Below are 21,247 nucleotides of genomic sequence, written 5' to 3' on the forward strand. Positions count from 1 at the left end.
TGGACTCTGTTTGGCCACTAGTATACTAGAAATTGTATAGTGGGCGGGGGTCGCTATGTAGCATGGTAATGTGTGTCTAACAATAGCTTGGGATTGGCAAGTTTGCCAGTGAGAAACTGGGCGACTGGAGAGTTCATCGAATGCGTGCGTGAATGAGTAGGCTACGGGATCGGGAATCGCAACTAGGAATTTTCCAAACGATACCACAGGAGGTGAGTAACACAAAATACTGTCCATTATTTTTTTTAATACAAGTGTGTTTTTTCCTTCACATTGAACTACCCCGTTAGCCGCGTCTCTATTTTCGGTAGCCTATCAATATTTTCTGTCTTGAAATAGTGAGCCGGAGACAGGATCGTGCTCTCGAGCTACAGTGAACGGGGCTGAGCGATATAACGTTAGACAGCTCGGCTACATTAGATCTTTCTTTTTTTTCCTTTTTTTTTTAAAAACAATTTCTTTCTCCACCTCAAGAGTGAATCCCCCGAGACAGTATAGACATCGCTGTTTATTTTTGTTATCCAGATAAGGTTGCCGTTATTTCCATTGTAATTCTATTACAAAGGCATTTTCATGCTGCTTTAGTAATTGTGTAGGCTACCCACTACCCGCTGATAATGAATCGGTCTGTCGGGGAGTTGGGAGGAATGGAAATGTTTTTATTTGGTCCATGGAATTACATAATATTGTTATTTTGCTCGCCTGAATGAACACATGAATTCATGATTAAATGAACGGCATAGCACACATTGTTCTATAACAGATAATTTCATAAAATTGTCAAACCTGATTAGCTCATCCACGGTGGTCTCAGCTGAGCCCTAGCCTATATCCATACCATCGCTCCCTTATCAACAACATGTAGGCTACCTATTCCACCGAGTGTAAATAATGATACCTTATGATGAACCTATTTTGTGTATAATAGCAGACTACAGTAGTCTTACCCATCGGCAGCTATCCGGCATTTTTCATTTTTGTTATGCGTTCCATTCGTTACAAATGTCTTGGTAGTGTAGTGTGTTACTGTTGGCCTAATCACACACATCCTATAGTTTATGGTCTGAGAAGATAAATGGCTGTTAGACCGAGCGGTAGCGTATTGATTAGTGGCATAGTGGCCTGGAACAGTCACTCAAAGTCTGACTTTTAGATGCGGCATGATGAATGTAATACCAGTCTCAAACAAGCCATTCACGGAAAAATAACATTAGAGGCTTTGAAACCATATTCAGTGGTAGAAATCTGCTGTTTGCACCCATTCAGTAGATGACCCCTCGTCTGAACTCTCTCTCTAATCTCTGTTTATGAGTTTGTGACGCGGTCAAGCGCTGACCTTTGCGCCCTATAATGTTTCCTCCAATTAATTTTTTGCCGAATAAATAGTTGTGACTTGATCAAATCTATCCAAGCCATGTTGGCAGAGGTGTGCCTTCTATAATTGAGGAGTAGTGTTTTTTTATGAGCCGTATAAAACTCTGACAACATGACATGTCAACATGTCACATGAACATGACATCTGCAAACCGCAGTTACGAGGCTTATATACTGAATCCTTTCAACGTAAATGTGATATGATTATGATAACATTTAAGTGGCTGCTATATTCAATTTTAAAGTCTCAACATCCTGTGTGTGTGTGTGTGTGTGTGTGTGTGTGTGTGTGTGTGTGTGTGTGTGTGTGTGTGTGAGTGTGTGTGTGTGCATGTGTGGTCTCCTGTCCGCCTGCTGGCTTTGTTGTACGTCTCACCTGTCACCAAAGGTATTTTTAAACTGCAGACTTTGTTTGGGGTTGTGGAGAAGGACTGTCCAAGGTTGCATATCATGTTAGCCTGTATCTATGTATGCATGCTGAAGCGACTGATGGCTTCATGAGTTTGTGTGTTTGAGTTAAAAGTTATTCCTTTCTCTGGTCCTCATTCCAGCCCTCATCTTGTGGCCAATATCTTAGCATCCAGAGAAATTACATCATTCAAGCGTGTGTGTGTGTTTGTGTGCATAATGTTTATAGAATGTCTATTACTGGGAGGTGTGGTTAGTCCCTATGGGTGGGTGGGTCCTCCACCATATGGTCCCTCATCAGCTCCTTGTCAACACACACACACACACACACACACACACACACACACACACACACACACACACACACACACACACACACACACAGAGGCTCAGAGAAAGGGTAGAAGAGGGGCTAGATAGAATGAAACAAGAACCAGTATTTTGATGAAGGGTGTGTATCAAACAATCCAAATGTTGAGGTGATGTATGATGATGAGGCCTGATGTATTGTATTCACTCCCTGTGGCAATGTTATCCACCCATGGGAAAATGTGTTCAAACTAGAGTTTAGTTTCATATTTTGTGTGTGTGTGTGGGTGTGTACGGGGGGAAGCAGCTGTCTTATCAGTGTCAGACCGACTGTTTGCTGCCACATGGCTGAGTTGAGATGTGTGTGTGTTTGTAGGCTGGTAGTGTTTAGTAAATAGGAAAGGAGGTAAACACCCAAACAGTAGGATCAGTTGACTGGGTCATAACTAACATAGCTGTGTGTGTGTGTGTGTGTACCATGCTCCATTCTCCTGTGAGATGAAGTACAGTTATGTAATGCGCCTTTCTTTATCAGTATCTCCTGTCTGTTACGTGTGTGTGTGTGTGTGTGTGCGCGCACACACTTATACTTCAGACTCCTACAGTGCCTGGCAGACTAAACCCAACACTCTGGTCTACATACCTCTGTCCGTCCTCCTCCTCTCAGCCACAGTATACTCCTGTCCTCTCTTCCTGGTCTCCCTCTCTCTCTCCCTCCCCTAGTCCAAGTCCTCTCCTTCTTTCATTTGACTGTTTCATCTCTGCTGTAATTCCTCTGACTTAAGTCCCTTCCTCCCTCAGCTTCCTCTTCATCTACCCTTTCTTCTGGCCTGTAACTCTCCCCCTGTCTTCCTCAGCCTCTGTCTTCCCCTCTCTCTGTCTCATCCCTCTCTTTATCCCTCCTCTCCCCCCTCTCTCTCTCCAGTGTGGTGCTGGAGCCCGGAGGAGGGTGAAGACGGTCACCTGAGCTAACCTGTCCACTGAAGCGACAGTAATACAGTAATACTATCAACTATAAATATCTCTCTCTCTCCATCTCCATCCTCAGCTCTCTCAGTCCCTGATTCTCTCGGTCGGTCCCCATCTCTCTCTCTCTCTCTCTCTCTCTCTCTCTCTCTCTCTCTCACTCTCTCTGCCCCCCCCTCCCTCCTCCAGTAGAGAATCTTCAGTGTTGCGTTTGTGTCACTGCAGCAGATCAACAGGAGGGGCGGAGATCCACCTCCTAAATGTTAACGCTAGCCAAGTGCCGCGCCCTGTCCTCTGCCCGTCTGGTCCCGTCGGGCTGCTAAGGCTGAGGTCTCAGTTGTGTACTCGTTCTGCTTACCTGTACGCTTGGCACCAAACGGGTTGTTAATCACACCGACAGGTAGAACTGTGTTAGCAGTAATCACTGATTTAAATCACCCACCTAATCCACATTCTGCTACACCTCACGGCCCCTGGTGTGTGCGTGTGTGCATGCATGTGTGTGTGAGTGTGTGTGTGTGTCTTCACACTGAGGTGTGAATGCTTGGACAGCTGTAGGCCAGAATCTCACCTCTCCCCTCCTCACTGTGTTGAAATGTCTTTTTTATGTTTAGCTGTGCCTCAGATGACCTCCCCTACACACACACACACACACACACCACACACACACAAGTCCTGCTGGTGGCCTAGCATCTGGAGTGTGAGAGCAGTAGTCTGTAGGCTGGAGGATGGGGGAGAGAGGGATGGTGGGTGGCAGCCAGGAAAGATTGAAAAGTACCAAAGTAAGCATAATTTATTTATTGATTTCTCACTCTCTCTCTCTCTCTTTCTCTCTCTTTCTCTCTGTCTCCTCTTCTCAGGCTGAGCTGTTCTCAGAGAAGAGCACCACCTATTGGACACTGAGAGGTAAGACTAGCGGCTAGTGCGCTTGTAGCATATTCAGGCTAGCAGGGTAATTGCTCTTGAAGGCTAATGGTCTGTGCGGCTGGCAGGCAGGGCATGATACGAGCTAACAGGCTGTGTGATGATATAAACTAGTCGAGATGACATTTGACTATCAATATTTCTACCTTATAATGGCCATAGATACAGAACACAGTTTTATATTGTGAAACCGAGACACAGATTCTTCTAGAAAGCCTCTTCTCTCTCATATCTATATCTAAATTAATATATCTTCCAGTTATACAGTATATAAGTGATTTATAATGAGACTGGAGATTGTGCTGATCAGACACAGTTCCCAGCATGCATTGTCTTTTGCATTATTTATGTCGTCTTGGCGATGGGGTAATTTCCTGCTGCTGTGCTTCTAGTGGGCAGGGTCAGACAGCTGGTGGACAGAGGCTTTACCCTTCAGATCTGCGCGTGCATGCGTGTGTGTGGGGTTGTGCCTGTGGCTTCATGCATATGAAATGTGTATTGTGTACACATGATCGGGATTATTTTTGTGTGTTAGTGCATACTAGTGCAAAGTGCCCTTTCAAAATACACTTGCCATGACATGGCTGTCCCCCACCCTTCCATTATGGTATGATGTACATGTGCTTGAAAGAATCTTGACAGCAGAGGTCCCTTGTTGCATTCAAATTGAAGTAGCTAGCTAGCTAGTTAGTTAAATAGCTTGAATGCCACTGTCCACATATAGCTACATAGCTGTTGAACATGTGCCCATACTGTTGGGAACCGATTAATAATTGCACAGAAAACATCTAACTGTAAAGGCAGCCTGTCTGCTGACTGAAGCTTATTAGCAAGAAAGAATGTCAAGCTTCACGGTGTAAACTATAGCACGATAAAGCCCTCTTTACTGAAATATCAAAAAAGTCCCCCCATGGAAAGAGCTGTTTCCAGTGTTTTAGCAACACAAAGACAGTCTGCTGTCTGTGTTTCTGCCTGTATCAGTCTATTGCCTTGCTTGATAATGGTGCAGTGGATATGTATGTCAGAGCAGTGCATTGTGGAAGAACAGGTGGAACTCTGTAGCAGTATTACGTTTGGTCCTGAGCAATACACCTGCTGTATATTAACTTCGTTCAGGGTATAGTTGTAGAGATATTTCGGATACAGACAGACACAGTTGTCAACGTCACGCCACAAATCACAAAATTTTTAACAAAACAACGTCCTTACAACCCGTGATGGATATAATACCCAAGAGTACATATGTGAGATGGTGACGGAATAATGTAAGGCGGTCATGAGAAGATAGCATTATATTAGCATTGGCTTCCCGCCAAAAAGGTCAAATTCCAAATGGCTATAATTTCCTTTCTTTTTTTTTTTATATCTGCAGTTGCACCGACATGGTACAACCCAGTAGTGTCCTCTACATGCCCAGTCTGTTTCAAGTCCCTATATCATTGTATATTCATCAAACGTGGTGAAAATGCCAGTGTTTTGAAATTTACGTTTTGAATCGGTTACCGTAGCGCCACCTATGGATGAATCATGGTAATTCTTTTTGGCATCATGGTCATTTTTTTCATGGTCTGTAGTTTCCACCTGGTGATTTATAATATAAGATTATTATATGTTTTTGCTTGTGGACATCCGTTGACCGTTTCTGTCATTATAGTAAAGATTTGAGTGTGTGTGTGTGTGTGTGTGTGTGTGTGTATGTGTGTGTGTATGTGTGTGTGTGTGTGTGTGTGTGTGTGTGTGTGTGTGTGTGTGTGTGTGTGTGTGTGTGTGTGTGTGTGTGTGTGTGTGTGTGTGTGTGTGTGTGTGTGTGTGTGTGTGTGTGAGTGAGTGAGTGAGTGAGTGAGTGAGTGCGTATGTGTGTTGGGTACAGCCCTATGTGTAATGGTTATCATATGAGGAGAGTAGTTCAACAATGAGGTCACTGACAAGCCCTCTCCCACTCCAGTTTACTTTGGACCCAGAGAGTGCGTCTGTGGGGGTGGGAACAGGAGAGGGTTTTACTGTGTGTGTGTGTGCGCGTGTGTGTGTGTGTATGCGTCCCTCCTCCTTGCTGCAGGTGTGTAGGAGCTGCAGGTGTGGCGTAATGTGAGCGTGTAGAGAGATGTAATGTGAGTCTTGTACAGCTCGGAGACTGGCACGTTAAGGGGTCGGGTTGAACAGATGAGAGGCCAGTATGTTCAGGGGTCGGGTTGAACAGATGAGAGGCCAGTATGTTCAGGGGTCGGGTTGAACAGATGAGAGGCCAGTATGTTCAGGGGTCGGGTTGAACAGATGAGAGGCCAGTATGTTCAGGGGTCGGGTTGGGGAGGATCTGCTTCTGCCCTGGGCCTGCAGCTGAAACGGAACTGCTGCTACTCGTCAGTGACTGGACACTAGCATGGGACTACACACACACACACACACACACACACGCATGCACATTATCCATGGTTGAAAGCACAAGCCAACGTTTCCCACCCTCTCTGTCTTTCAAACTCTGAAGAGAGGCAGGGGTATCAGGTAGAGCGGCATAGAGGAACAGGGAGGGAGGGAGGGAGAGGGGGATCAGCTTCAAACAATTTGTAGTGAATAATGTTTTTCTTGCTATTCCGCTGGACTCGCATTGTTTTTTCTTTCTGCTATATTCCCTCGCTTTCCGCACGCACGCACGCGGCAATAAAAAATAGCCGTAGAGAACTTTTCCAGGGTCTTTCCAGGAAAGATTAAACGGATGGACAGCTGATGAAAAGAGGGCAGGACAAAGAGCGAGAGAATGAAAGGGGGAATGAAAGAGAGAGAGAAGATGGATCTGCTCCCTCTCTTTGTGATTCAAACAATCTCCTGGTTGGAGGACTGGGGTATGATGTCACCACTGTTGGGAGCGAGAAAGTGGAACTGTTTGGGAGTGGCAGAAAGAAATAAAGGAAGAGAGAGAGAGACCCTGGGAGAGAGGAGTGAAGCCTCGGGGGGATGCATTCTGATTGTCTAAATTGGAGTCTCCTCCTTTTCTCCGCTGTACAGTGTCCATTTTAAGACATCCTCGTACCTCAGAGCAAACGCTGTCAGTCCTCACATCAAACACTACTCAGTTGTTAGACCAAATGGCCTCGCACAAAAAAGTCAGACCATAGGCCTACGGCGTCACACAAAAAAGTTGTCAGACCATATAGAGTCAGACGAAACGGCGGTCAGACAAAACGGCGGTCAGATCAAACGGCCTCGCACTAAAAAGTTATCAGACCAGGGGTCAGTAATACGCATGCGTGCGTTTGACGCAGTGAGTGAAGCAACTTGTTTAGTGGGCGGTAAGTAAAGTTAGGGGCGGCTGTAGCTCAGTTGGTAGAGCGGGTCGTTCAATGATCGAAGAGTCAGTGGTTCGAATCCCAGCTCCGACTGTCCACATGTCGAAGTGTCCTTGAGCAAGACACCTAACCCCAAATTGCTCCCAATGAGCAGGTTAGCACCTTACAAGGCAGCTACCGCCATTGGTGTGTGAATGTGTGTGTGAATGGGTGAATGAGAGGCCATTGTAAAGCGCTTTGAGTGCCACTACTGTAAGGTGGAAAAGCGCTATATAAGTGCAGTCCATTTACTATTTACCATTAGCTTCTTATCGTTAATTTACTTTGCAGATTTTATTGGGGTTAAATTCCCCTAGCTAGCGAAAGACTATAGATTTAGCTAATATAAGCTAGCTAGCTAACTTGGACACCTTTGCTTTGGATATGTTCTTTTTCATATAGACAAGTTAATGCTAGCTAGCTAAACAGAGAGGATGTGCTCTATTTGTCCAGGTATGAAAGGTCTGAAAAGTTGGCCTACCTCCTCAGGATGACTTACCACCCATTTTATTATGTTTAATTCATGGATAGCGCATCCTGTCAGGTATGAACTGTATCAGAATGTCCTACCACCCATGTACTCTCTGACAGTCATCAGAGTCCACTTGCAGGCAGGTGCAGGAGTCTAAACCCTGTGATAGATCGAGCCTCCATAGTGCAGCAAGGAGAGGTTGGTGGTTGTCTGAAAATATAGACCGCATATAGAGGCAGAAGTTAAGACATTTGATGGTTCAGCTGGAATGTTATTGACCTGGCATTTAGCACAGATGCTGCATATTCATGATGAATTAGTGAGACTGGTTTACTCTGTCTGGTAGAATCAGGGATGAGGAAATGAATATATACAGTGAAATTTGGTGGGATCCAGACAACAGTATATTTTGCCCATTGGACAGCACCATAACATGAATGAAACCTGTGTGATAGTATTTTAGACTGGTCTAGTCCAAAGATTTACCAAGATACGTTCAAAGGTTGAGTCTGTTTTATTGTGGAAAACATTACGAGCGCAAGGACTTCCTGACAAACGCAGCAAAGGTGGTTCAGTCAGAGAAGTGAAGTCAGAGAAGTCATGCCCAGTCTTATATTCAACCAAAACACAGGTACGGCGCTTTGAGGATGTGATTGGCTACTCATTGCACGTCATGTGAAATGGCAGGCGTGGCCAAGAGTATAGACATGTGACAACAAAGAAAACAAAGGTCTGAATCAGGACGAGGAAGACTAAGGTGGGGCCCTTCTGACTTAAACAAAGAGATGAGGAAGAGCTATGCAGAGTGTGTTTACAATTACAAAGGGGGAGACTTGAGGTGTTTTACATTTACAAAAGGGGAGACTGAAACTGGGTTTTGCAGGGGACTTGGGGGGAGGTGATAAATTACAAAGACAAAGGTTTAAGGTGTTTGGATGTAAATTCCTGGACACCTGCACACAGTAGGAGTCAAGGATGTTGACAGAAGCAGGGCTCACAATAGGACACTTAAGATGTCTATGCCTTATCACCTTATGCTTGAGACGTTTTAATGGTAACACTAGGGAGAGGAATGGAGTAAGAAGTCAATATTTTGGGGGTTGATGACAGGCACAGGCTGACATAGAGTCATAGCACGACAAGCTGCTAACAGGCAGTTGAGAGGTACATAGCTTAATATACGGTTTCTATCATTGTTAATTATTGCGTTCGAGCCATGGTGCTTGCTAGCTAAGCCATACTAAAACACCCAAAGTAACGTTAGTGCTAAGTTAACACTTCCATTATGAATAAAAATGTAGCTACGGTATGGGCTAAAACCTATACCTTGCCTACGATGGATGTAGCTGCTATACATATAGCTATAGCTACATATAGCTATAATAAGGAAGTTATAGACAATACATATGCAAACCAGAGAGAATAACCATGTCCAAATGTCCATACTATGTATGTAGTACATACTATATAGTACGCCAGATGTAGCATGCTACATCAAAATTGTCCCTGCTACATCTGGCATACTATATAGTTGGTACTACATATTCCCGAAATTACCCCAAAAATGTTCTAGGCATTGAAAGGATGCTATTCCGGAAACAAGATGGCGATTTGAGTGAAACGTTGCGGCACGTCACCGTACAGTTTCCGGTTTGTCAATAATTTTTGCAGATGTCTTAGTTATATCAAGATTAAGATAACTATTGGCATCTGTGTGCATATCTGTATCATATTTATTCAGTTTGAGTAATTTACGATCGAGCTAGCTAACTACCTTTAGCTCAATTGGCTCAGTTGCTGGTTAGCGATGAGATTCCCAGCCCAGTTGATAACCCTCCGTTGCGGGTTGTTGGGGAGTTCAACGGTCGGTTGGGATCCTGCCTCTCATAGATAATCAGCAACTGGTCAGTGGACTGTACCAGGCAGCCTACGTTATGTCTGAATCAAATAACGTTATCAAACATGCTTGGGAACTAGATGGCTAGCATAATTTAAGCGTAACAATCCAACGGCTAACTCCCCCAAAAGAACCCCTCCACTGCACAAGCTTCTCACCAACCCCAATAATAATAAGAAGCACAAGCTACAGTGCAATGTTAGCCCTGCTAATGGAAAGAATGAATTTGGAGGAGAGTGATGCAGCTGGTGCTAAACGAGGCAAAGGAAAAACATTTTGTGGATTATTATCACAGCCATTCCCCAGTTTGGATTATACAGAAATACAGAACCGTATACGAGCCGGAGCCCGTCACTTTCACTGGATGACTTGAGTAGTATGCTACATTTATCTCGCATACTAAACATGTTTTCCTGGAGTAGTATGTACTAAATGGTATGTAGTATGCGAGTTGCAGTATGTACTATATAGTATGTAGTATGGACATTCGGACACAGCCAATGTTTAGCTAACGGTAGCTAGCTAACAGTAATGGCCACTAACGTTAACTTACCTAAAGCCAGCCAGAACGGTTGATGCCAGCTAGTGACTGTGGTTGGACCAGGGCTAGGCTACAACCCCTGCCGTAGTTTTACTCAGAAAAGTTTACTGCCCCTCCTTGGTCAACGCCTACCTGGCCGGAGTGTCCAGATTTGAATTTTTCAAAGAGGAACAGAGAATTGAATTATCGATTATTATTATTGAATTATAAATCGAGATATTTCAATCTTCTGATCTAGCAGGTCAGCAGGCGCCCTCCTGTGCGATTCTAATAGGCTGATTTACGTTGATTTTTCTCAAATAAATCGGGTGATTCATGCTGTATCGGTTGCACGGCCGTATATCATGACAACTGAGTAGTTTTTGATATGAGGACTGGCAGCGTTTGCACTGAGGTACGAGGATGTCCTACAATGGTCACCGTACCGCTGTCTGCGCTGATGTAAAAGTACATTCTGGCAGTGCATCACACTGCGTTGAACGGTGTCCCATAGGAAGAGGAAGTGAAGAGAGAGGTGAGGGTGTTGGGAGGGGAGAGAAGGCTGCTCTAGTTGGTGACTCTGCTGGATATGGGAAGATTTAGGTGGATTCCTGAAATGTCACCATTTAGCTCCGGGGAGATGAGAGAAGAGACACACACGCATACACACACACGCATACACACACGCACACACACACATACACACACACACACACACACACACACACACACACACACACACACACAGGTACATAAAGAGCGATACACACACACTTGGGAAAATGTGGGGAGTAAACATGGATACACCCCTCATGCACATAAGGAATTCTGTCACACACACACACACACACACACACACACACACACACACACACACACACACACACTCACACATTTTAACTGCTGTGTGTAAAAGAGGCTGTAAAAGCACGTCCTCAGGGTTTCATCATCATCATTGAGACGCCAGTACATTGATTCAGACTTATCTTCACTGCAATTTGTGTGTGTGTGTGTGTGTGTGTGTGTGTGTGTGTGTGTGTGACTGAGAATGTATCTGTCCCTCGTTCTGGGAGGGTCTGCGCCCCTCACCCTCTCTCTCCAGTCTGTGTGTGTGTGTGTGTGTGTTTGTGTGAAAGAGAGAAAAATATACAGAGATAGAGCCTTTTAGCGTGTGTGTGTGTGTGTGTGTGTGTGTGTGTGTGTGTGTGTGTGTGTGTATCCCTCTCTCCCTAATGGTCAATACCTGTGCGTGCATGTGTGTGTTTCTCTTAAATTGGCATTAATCTTATTAAGAGGTATTAGGACCGCCTCTCTCAGTGTCTCGGTACATCCTAGGATTTAGTCAAGCACTTAAAGCCTGATTCAGACCCTGCCGATTGAGACAGAGTTTAGGCTGTTTTCACCCCCTGTCCTTCTCTCTCTCTCCCTCTCCCTCTTCCTCTTCCCTTTCTCATTCTGTCTTTTACTCGTGTTCCCTCTCTTTCATTGCCGTATTTCCTGTCAGCCTATCGTTGAACCTTACATCACCAGTATTCCGGTTTCCCGCAAAAGCCGAGCCCTCATTAAATGGCCAGTCAGTCAAGCCTATGTCACAGAATGACTCAACGCCGTCCAATCAGCCTGCTTGTGATTGATGCCACGGACTGTAGGATGATTCACTTTGTCCAATCAAAAATCGACCAAAATGCTAATCAGTCTCTGTGAAGGGCGGTCTGCAAGATGGAGGCAAACCCTGGGCTGTCTCACTCTAAACATGCCTAGAAGTGTATAGTGTCTTTATAGTGTCTATACATTTAGTGTATAGTGTCTATCCTTTACACCATTTTGTGAGTGTTCTTCTGCCTCTAAATGTTTGTTATGCTCTTTGATTTTTTTTGAAAGATGCATTATTATTATGTGTGTATGTGTATGTGTATGTGTATGTGTATGTGTATGTGTATGTATGTATGTGTGTGTGTGTGTGTGTGTGTGTGTGTCCCATCAGGAACAGCTCAGCAACAGACCTCATGGGGCTAAAGATTCCCTTTCTCAAGCTAATCTGTGTGTGTGTGTGTATGTTTGAATTTGTCTGTCTTGTAGTTTAGTCTCTTTTGGTAAAAAAAAAAAGCCCCACTACTCATGCAAAGATACACACACGCGCGCGCACACACACACACATGAATGAATGAATTAATGAATGAAATATGTAAGTGTGTTTCTCAGCAAGCTGTTCCTCTTAACTTGTCATGGTCGATTAGTGATGACATCACTGGCTGCCCCCTTCCTCGTGTGAGATAACTCTCTGTGCAGTGTCACATAGATTATGCATGGGTTACACACACATTCACACACACATACACACACACACACACACACACACACACACACACACACACACACACCTGCCGTATTCAGCCATCTGCTAAACCCTGCCTAAACATATTGCCCAAATGACAAAGTATAGACCAGGGGGTGTGGCTGGGAGCGGGGGTAGGGGGGATTATGTGTGTGTGTGTGTGTGTGTGTGTGTGTGTGTGTGTGTGTGTAACCCATGCATAATCTATGTGACAATCTATATGTGTGTTTGAGAATAGGTGGGGTGTGAGATGGTTTTCACATAGAGATGATGATGATGATGATGATGATGAAGACTGTTGGGACCACCACCAGAGATGATCTGGCCTCTGAGACTGGTGTTTAGGAGAACAGTGGGAGAAATGAAGGGTTCATGTTTTTCCATCCTCCTTTTCTCAGGAGTGATGTCAGCTCTTCAGTATTATACACCAGCTGGTGTCCACACACACACACACACACACGCACACACACACACACACACACTCATGCACACACACGCACCCGCACACACACTTACACACACATGCACACACACACTCTCTCACACACACAAGCACACTTGTCTCTTGGAATCGATTGCTGCGCACGCTGCTGGATTGCCTATGAGAGGAGTGGTGTGTGTGTGCGCGTGTGTGTGCACGTGTGTGTGCGCGTGTGTGGAATTGTATAATAGAATTGGAAGATGATTTGAAGATTAGTGAGAATATATATGTGAGATGGATGAGGTTTGGGTGTCACTGATAGTGTTGAAGTCCAAGCAAGTAAAGCAAGCTGTGTGTGTGTGTGTGTGTGTGTGTGTGTGTGTGTGAGTGTGTGTGCGTGCCTTCCTTCCTTCCTTCCTTCCTTCCTCCTATCAGAACTGTCACTGCCCATCCGTCAACCCTGTATCCCACAGCCAGCGAGGCCGAGTCACAGCCCGGCATGAGTGTGATGATTGGGGAATGTCCGTCTGAACTGTGGGTGTGTGCGTTGCGTGTGTGTGTGTGAGCGTGTGCGTCTCTCATACCGCTAATATATGAGAGACATTCTCAAAATTCAGATGCCCTCAGTCTGTCCCATTACCTCTTCTTTTTCCTTCTCTCTCTCTCTCTCTCTCTCTCTCTCTCTCTCTCTCTCGCCCGTCCCGCTCAGCCTTAGCTTGATCTTCGTTCATGCCATCTACCCTTTGTTGTGGCCATCTATTAACCCAGCAAATTTTGGCACATTTACAACAGGCACAATTTTATATACCTCCTAGTAGCCAGAGGGCGCTGTCTGCACATTTTGAATGGGCACTGCAGCACTTAGCATAAAGTGCTAACTTGGTCACACCACAAATCACACAGTTTTTAACGTATTGACTTGTCCTCCTTATCACCCTTGATGGAGACAGTAGCCTACTCAAGAGTACACTTGCGATAGTGACTGAATAAGGTAATCAGAAGATGAGATCAAGGTCAACTTTATTTACATAGCACATTTAACAGCCAAAGTTGTACCAAAGTGCTTTACAATATAAAAACAGACAAATACAAAATACAATATAAAGTGTGAGTCAAAATTCAATACAGTAATCAAACACAACACGACTAGGGATGTATGGCCTAACAAGCCTCAAATGCCAATGAAAACAAGTGAGTCTTCAACTGTGACTTGAAAACCTCTTGGGTCTGGGCAGACCTAATTTACAGAGGCAGACTGTTCCACAGCTTGGGGGCCACCACCGCAAAAGCTCGGTCGCCTTTTGTCTTTAGCCTAGACCTTGGGACATCTAACAGTAGTTCATTAGAAGACCTTAGTGCTCTAGCTGGGGTGCGAACATGGAGGAGTTCAGCTAGGTACTGAGGTGCCAGACCATTCAAAGTCTTGAACACAAACATCACAATTTTAAAATCAATCCTGAAGCGAACAGGAAGTCAGTGCAGGGAAGCCAGCGCCCGTGTGATGTGGTCACGCTTCTTTGTGCCGGTCAAGAGGCGTGCAGCAGCGTTCTGCACTAGCTGCAGATGTCGCAGGGAGCACTGGTCTAGACCCACATACAACGCATTACAGTAATCCAGCCTAGATGAAACAAAAACATAGATTAGCCTCTCCAAGTCATTAGGAGAGAGGTAGGGCTTTACTTTGCTCAGGAGCCTCAACTGGAAAAAGGAACCTTTGACTATAGAGCCAATTTGTCTGTCAAATTTAAAACCACTGTCAAAAGTGACAGAGGCTTTTGATAAAAGAGCGATTTCTGGCTAAAAGAGGCCCTAAAACAGCAACAGTCATTTAGACAGTGCCCAAACACAGTAGCCTCTGTTTTATCATCATTTAGATGGAGAAATTTCTGATCCATCCAAATCTTAATGTCGCTAAGACCACGTAGCAGAGGCTCGAGGGAATCCTTGCACTTCACTTTTAAAGGAAAGTAGATTTGGACATCATCAGCATAGCAATGAAAAGAGACGTTATGCTTACGTAAAATAGAACCCAGGGGCAACATAAAGAAAATAAGAGAGGGCCTAAAATGGAGCCTTAGGGAACACCTCAGGTAAGAGGGGCCACATTTGAGGAGAACTCACCCAGATGGACAGAAAAACTCATATTAATCAATAAAATCCTTTATTTAACGAGATAGGCATCATTGAGATTAAAATCTCTTTTTCAGGAGTGATCTGGCCAAGAAGACAGCAGAAACAAAGTTTCTAAAAGAAACGTAACAACAGACAATACAGAGACATACTTTCACAGCAAGAATCACTTGAAGGGCAAGTTATCAAACACAAGTCAAGTATGACTGAAGTAACATGACGGCAGCACCTTTGATGCCGTGAGTTTTAAAGCACTATATTAGCTTTAGCTTCCCGCCAAAATGTTAAAATTTCAAATGCCTGTAATTTCCTTGTTTTTTTTATATATCTGCAACTGCTTTGACATAGTACAACATGGTAGTGTCCTCTGAGTCCTTTTCAAGTTCCTAGATTATTGTTATTGTAAAGTTAAGTGCTTAATTTGTGGCCACATCCATCTTGGATTGGATGCAATATATATATATACCTGTGAAATTTCAGACCAATTGGATGTATGGTTTATTAGAAGAAACTTTACCAAATTTTCAGCCTGCAGAATAATTCATCATGGAGGACCTTATGGGTTCAAGTGGCAAATTTGTTCCTGATGAGGAAAGACATAAGTGTATCACGTTTTATACATTTTCGTCAAACAGTGCGGAAATGCCAGCATTTAGAAATTTGCGTTTCGAATCTGTTAATGTAGATTACCTGTGGATGAAACATGGTCATTCTGGAATCGTTACTCGTCTGTAGTTTAGACCTGGTGATTTATAGCATTTTTTGCTCAGGACGTTTAAGTTATTTGACCGTTTCCAGGAAAATAATAAGAATTCAGAGAAGAACAATAGGGTTCCTAGGCTCACTAGCACAGGACCTAAAATATAGATTAGAAGTCTGTGTCTGTGTGCCCTCAGGCATGTCTCATTAACATGTACATGATAGCAGAACATCTCCGACAGTCCAGGATTTCAATTTACCCTCTCTTTCTCTCTTTCCCTTGCTCTGATCTTCACACTCTGCTATTTTTGACACGCACACACACGCACACACACACACACACACACACACACACACACACACACACACACACACACACACACACACACACACACACACACACACACAGTCACAGGATAGTGTCAGCACCGTTTTAGTGGATTTTCCTCCCTGTCTGTCTGGTCCTTTGTTGTGTCTGGTGCTGTGTGTTGCCTGCTGGGTTGAGGAACTGTGTGTGTGTGTGTGTGTGTGTGTGTGTGTGTGTGTGTGTGTGTGTGTGCGCGTGCGCGTGCATGTGTGTGCATGTGTTGCCTCCTGGGTTGAGGGCTGGGGGGTGTAAGAGCTCCATCACCAGGTGGTCCATGTGGCCCTGCTGGCCCAGATACAGTGAGCCCTCCTGGGGGTGGTGTGGAGGGGCTTCCCTTGCTGGGTGTTCAGCTAAAAGCAGGCTAATCTAGCCGCTAGCCTTCTATGTATCAGACCAAGCACTACCAGACCAAGCACTACCAGACCAAGCACTACCAGACCAAACACTACCAGACCAAACACTACCAGACCAAGCACTACCAGACCAAGCACTACCAGACCAAACACTACCAGACCAAGCACTACCAGACCAAACACTACCAGACCAAACACTACCAGACCAAGCACTACCAGACCAAGCACTACCAGACCAAGCACTACCAGACCAAGCACTACCAGACCAAGCACTACCAGACCAAGCACTACCAGACCAAGCACTACCAGACCAAACACTACCAGACCAAGCACTACCAGACCAAGCACTACCAGACCAAGCACTACCAGACCAAGCACTACCAGACCAAGCACTACCAGACCAAGCACTACCAGACCAAGCACTACCAGACCAAACACTACCAGACCAAGCACTACCAGACCAAGCACTACCAGACCAAGCACTACCAGACCAAACACTACCAGACCAAGCACTACCAGAGCAAGCACATGTTCTGGGCTGAATGGATCAGTGTTGGCTGATGAACATGTATGAACTGCTGTTTTCCAGAGACACACACACTGACAATGCCTTTCCAGGAAGAGAGGAGAGTTAATGGCAATATTCTCTCCAGGCATTGTGTTTGTGTGTGTTCTCTACACCTGCGGTCAGTGTGTGATTTTGTACGTGCTCTCGCAAATTGGTGAACAATGAGTCCCAAAGAGGGAGGGGGGTGGTGGAGGGAGGGACAGAGAGAGGGAGACGCATATGGTGTCTTAAGTCTGTGTGTGAAGTGATATGGAACATGGCTGGTAGAGTGGGAGGGGAGAGCAGGTGCACTGATCTGGTGGAGGTGTGTGTGTGTGTGCGTGTGCGTGTGTGTGTGTGAGATCTGTAGTGCCCTGCTCTCTCTGAAGTGGCTTTCAGTCTGCTCTATCACTGATGATCACAGATCTGCTCATGAAGCAAGAACCGAGACAGCGACACACTCACACTCACACATGCACATTCACACATGCACACTGTAATGGAGGTGTGGTCTGATGGGAGCTACTGTATGTGGGTCAGAGAAGCTGCAGCTGTGAGAGTCTCCAGTACCTGTCTGCTCCTGGGGGTGAAGAGATCATTAGAGATTTAGACCGAGAGAGAGGAGTGATGGAGAGATCATTAGAGATCTAGACCGAGAGAGAGGAGTGATGGAGAGATCATTAGAGATCTAGACTGAGAGAGAGGAGTGATGGAGAGATCATTAGAGATCTAGACTGAGAGAGAGGAGTGATGGAGAGATCATTAGAGATCTAGACCGAGAGAGAGGAGTGATGGAGAGATCATTAGAGATCTAGACCGAGAGAGAGGAGTGATGGAGAGATCATTAGAGATCTAGACCGAGAGAGAGGAGTGATGGAGAGATCATTAGAGATCTAGACCGAGAGAGAGGAGTGATGGAGAGATCATTAGAGATCTAGACCGAGAGAGAGGAGTGATGGAGAGATCATTAGAGATCTAGACTGAGAGAGAGGAGTGATGGAGAGATCATTAGAGATCTAGACTGAGAGAGAGGAGTGATGGAGAGATCATTAGAGATCTAGACCGAGAGAGAGGAGTGATGGAGAGATCATTAGAGATCTAGACCGAGAGAGAGGAGTGATGGAGAGATCATTAGAGATCTAGACAGAGAGAGAGGAGTGATGGAGAGATCATTAGAGATCTAGACAGAGAGAGAGGAGTGATGGAGAGATCATTAGAGATCTAGACAGAGAGAGAGGAGTGATGGAGAGATCATTAGAGATCTAGACAGAGAGAGAGGAGTGATGGAGAGATCATTAGAGATCTAGACAGAGAGAGAGGAGTGATGGAGAGATCATTAGAGATCTAGACAGAGAGAGAGGAGTGATGGAGAGATCATTAGAGATCTAGACAGAGAGAGAGGAGTGATGGAGAGATCATTAGAGATCTAGACAGAGAGAGAGGAGTGATGGAGAGATCATTAGAGATCTAGACCGAGAGAGAGGAGTGATGGAGAGATCATTAGAGATCTAGACCGAGAGAGAGGAGTGATGGAGAGATCATTAGAGATCTAGACTGAGAGAGGGGAGTGATGGAGAGATCATTAGAGATCTAGACAGAGAGAGAGGAGTGATGGAGAGATCATTAGAGATCTAGACTGAGAGAGAGGAGTGATGGAGAGATCATTAGAGATCTAGACAGAGAGAGAGGAGTGATGGAGAGATCATTAGAGATCTAGACAGAGAGAGAGGAGTGATGGAGAGATCATTAGAGATCTAGACTGAGAGAGAGGAGTGATGGAGAGATCATTAGAGATCTAGACTGAGAGAGGGGAGTGATGGAGAGATCATTAGAGATCTAGACTGAGAGAGAGGAGTGATGGAGAGCAGGACAGTCAGGGGCGTGAGAGGGAGAGGGAGAGGGAGAGGGAGAGGGAGAGGGAGAGGGAGAGCAGGCAGACTCATGGTATGGAGGTTTTTGAGATAAGCTTCTCATTGGTGCGCTCAGTTCCAGCGGCACCAGTCAGATCCAATCCCCCGACACTTTATATACAGAATATATACATACAGTAGCACCGCCTAAGACGATTGTGATTGGGTTATAATAATAATAATAATACAACTGTATTTGTATAGCACCTTTTCATACAAATAAATCATAAGTGCTTTACAGGTACAACAGAGAATTTACATGCATGGAGTGTTTCATATAAAAATAGAAAGCGTTTTTCCCCTCTATTCCAGAATGATAAAGGGGTGCGGCCAGACCTTTCTCCACCTCTGGGACACGAAGTCTGGAGATGGGTCTGGAGATGGGTCTGGAGATGGGTCTGGAGATAGGAAAGGAAAGTGACACGTTGGAAAAAGAATGCAGCATCCATGACTGGTTGTGAGTCAGCAACAGACTCGCTATAATCTACAGCTACAGCTCTGGCATTGTGTGGGGGAGGGAGGGAGGGAGGGAGGGAGGGAGGGTGGGTGTCTGTAAACACACACAGTGTCTTTGATGTGGCTTTGTGGGATCTCACCCCCTTCCCCCTACCGTATAGTTGGTACCAATTATTTGTGCTGTCTGTGTGTGTGTGTGTGTGTGTGTGTGTGTGTGTGTGTGCGTGCGTGCGTGCGTGCGTGCGTGCGTGCGTGCTGCTGCCTCTGCTGGCTCAGAGGAAATCACCGTGATGTAACCTGCCACAGCGCATTTGTATTAGTCACCTCCCTGGTGATAAAGATGTTTAGAACATTATCTATTTGTCCTTCCTTGTGTGTGAGTGCCAGACAGAGAGAGATGGAGGCAGACAACGTGTGTGTTTGTTTGTGTGTGTGTGTGTGTGTGTGTGCGTGTGTGCGTGCGTGTGTGTGTGTGTGTGTGAGGAAGGCTTTGTTTGATGACAGGGCTCTGTGGAAACTCACAGAGGTGTCTGAAATGTGAGACCTTTTTTGTGTCTACTACTCCCGTGTGTGTGTGTGTGTGTGTTGTGTGTGTGTGTGTGTGTGTGTGTGTGTGTGCACGTGCGTGCGTGTGTGTGTGACGGAGCAGGGGGTAGCAGGGTGTGGTGTGTGTCACACTAGGTGCAGGCCTGAGTATGAGAGCAGGGAGGAGAGGGGGTGGGGGGGTGAGTCAGAGGCTGGGACCTGTCTGCTGGCTGTGGTGAAGACAGGGATGGAGAGGGAGGAGAGACAGAGATGGGATAGAGTAGAGAGAGAGAGATGGGATGGAGTAGAGAGAGAGAGAGAGAGAGAGGGAGAGAGAGATGGGATGGAGTAGAGAGAGAGAGAGAGAGGGAGGGAGAGAGAGATGGGATGGAGTAGAGAGAGAGAGAGAGAGAGGGAGAGAGAGATGGGATGGAGTAGAGAGAGAGAGAGAGAGAGAGAGGGAGAGAGAGATGGGATGGAGTAGAGAGAGAGAGAGGGAGAGAGAGATGGGATGGAGTAGAGAGAGAGAGAGAGAGAGAGATGGGATGGAGTAGAGAGAGAGAGGGAGAGAGATGGGATGGAGTAGAGAAAGAGAGAGGGAGAGAGAGATGGGATGGAGTAGAGAGAGAGAGAGAGAGAGAGAGAGGGAGAGAGAGATGGGATGGAGTAGAGAGAGAGAGAGAGGGAGAGAGATGGGATGGAGTAGAGAGAGAGAGAGAGAGATGGGATGGAGTAGAGAGAGAGAGGGAGAGAGAGATGGGATGGAGTAGAGAGAGAGAGAGGGAGAGAGATGGGATGGAGTAGAGAGAGAGGGAGAGAGAGATGGGATGGAGTAGAGAGAGAGAGAGAGATGGGATGGAGTAGAGAGAGAGAGGGAGAGAGATGGGATGGAGTAGAGAGAGAGAGAGGGAGAGAGAGATGGGATGGAGTAGAGAGAGAGGGAGAGAGAGATGGGATGGAGTAGAGAGAGAGAGAGGGAGAGGAAGAGAAAGATGGATGTTGGGGCAGGAGGATTGTCGAAACTCCCAACTGGCAGGTTATGAAGGTACATTATAATTATAGAACCACACTGTGAAGTGTGTGTCTCTGTGTGTGTGTGTGTGTGTGTGTGTGCGCGCGCACGAGCACGTGTGTGTGGGCGAGTGTGAGTGTGTATTTGTGTGAGTGTGTGTGTTAGTGAGAGACAGACAGACAGAGACACACGCCTGTGACCAGCTGCTCTTTATCACTATAGAGCTGTGTGAGTCTGTCTGTGAGATGAACCTGTTTGGAGAGTGTGTGTTCTTGTGTGGGTGTTCTAGTGTTAGTGTGATT

At 45.6% G+C, this 21,247-nt stretch overlaps 1 protein-coding gene across 1 annotated transcript in view; it reads left to right on the plus strand.

The window, feature by feature from the left end:
- Positions 1-126: 126 nt before the first annotated feature.
- The window catches only part of pak1 (p21 protein (Cdc42/Rac)-activated kinase 1), a 35,161-nt gene continuing 14,040 nt past the window's right edge, over positions 127-21,247 (plus strand). Inside the window, exons 1-2 of the mRNA XM_084441569.1 lie at positions 127-212; positions 3,918-3,963. The gene's annotated coding sequence lies outside the window, so the exon portion shown is untranslated. The remainder of the gene's footprint in view (positions 213-3,917; positions 3,964-21,247) is intronic.

The sequence above is a fragment of the Borostomias antarcticus genome (assembly GCF_949987555.1).
Source record: "Borostomias antarcticus genome assembly, chromosome: 1".
NCBI lineage: Eukaryota > Metazoa > Chordata > Actinopteri > Stomiiformes > Stomiidae > Borostomias > Borostomias antarcticus.